Here is a 1,407-nt window from a genome sequence, read left to right on the forward strand (position 1 = left end):
GGCTCTTTGTAATGTGCTCTCCCATTGGCTCCCGGAGGAAGATTCTGATTGGGTCTTCCTGTCGTTGATTACGGAAGTTTACCCAGGACAGGAAGTTCACTTGTAATTCGTGGAAATCTCAGGCCTGTTTCCTCTTTGGGTGTTTTTGTTCCTTTAAGTGCCATCTTTCCTGGCGTTTTGTTTACCCATTACCTCCGTTTTTGTTAAGTGAGTGGGTTAAAGAATTTTAGAACTAGGTAGGTTTTATGGGTCAGCCGCCATACAGGATCTCAAGATTCCATTGCCATTAGCCATTAATTAATAGTGTAGGATCTTGACTAAGTTATATATAATGTCTGGGTGGCAGTTTCCTCACCTGTAAGATGAAGAGGGATGGATCGGAGAATGAAAATAAAAGGCAGAGAAGCCATAAATCGCCACTCAGAGACTAGGGTTGTATATACATTCCTTTATGAGGGAGGAAACAGGCCAGAGAAAGTAAGGTAGACACAGATTTAGGACAGTACCTAAATCTCCTAATTTCTAGTGAAGTGCTCTTTTCACTGGAAGGCCCTGTCTACTGATAAGCTTGCCGAAGTTTACAAACTCACCTGCTTTTAAATGTTTACATACGTAACTTTAATATTCAAGCTACATAAATGTGGCTTCCAACTTGAAGAAAGAGGGGTTGGAGTATATTAGGAGGCCGACTTGGAGAAATACACAATTGATCAGCAATAGAGCAATCGAGAGACATGTCTGTTAGTATGTTAAATGGTATTTCTGGAAAATTTTCTCACAGGAGGTAACATGTTGGTACTTAAAGGATGAGTAAATGTAGTGATTTTGTTTGTTTTAGAGACAAGGTTGCTCTGTTACCCAGGCTGGAGTGCAGTGGTGCAGTAATAGCTCCTTGTAACCTCACACTCCTAGGCTCAGGCAATCCTCCCAACTCAGATATCTAAGTAGCTGGGACTACAAGCCCCCTGCCACCATGCGTGGCTAATTTTTTTTTTTTTTTTTTTTTTTTTTTTTTTTTTGAGACGGAGTCTCATTCTGTCGCCAGAATGGAGTGCAGTGGCGCGATCTTGGCTCACTGCAACCTCCGCCTCCTGGGTTCAAGCGATTCCCCTGCCTCAGCCACCCAAGTAGCTGGGACTACAGGCAAGCGCCACCACGCCTAGCTAATTTTTGTAATTTTAGTAGAGACGGGGTTTCACCATGTTGGCCAGGATGGTCTCGGTCTCCTGACCTTGTGATCCACCCGCCTCGGCCTCTCAAAGTGCTGGGATTACAGGCATGAGCCACCTTGCCCAGTCGCTTGGCTAATTTTCTTAATTTTTTTTTGAGACAGAGTCTGGCTTTATAGCCCAGGCTGGAGTGCAGTGGGGCAATCTTGGCTCACTACAAGCTCCGCTTGCCGGGTTC

The sequence above is a fragment of the Nomascus leucogenys genome, chromosome 19 (assembly GCF_006542625.1).
Source record: "Nomascus leucogenys isolate Asia chromosome 19, Asia_NLE_v1, whole genome shotgun sequence".
Taxonomy (NCBI): Eukaryota; Metazoa; Chordata; class Mammalia; order Primates; family Hylobatidae; genus Nomascus; species Nomascus leucogenys.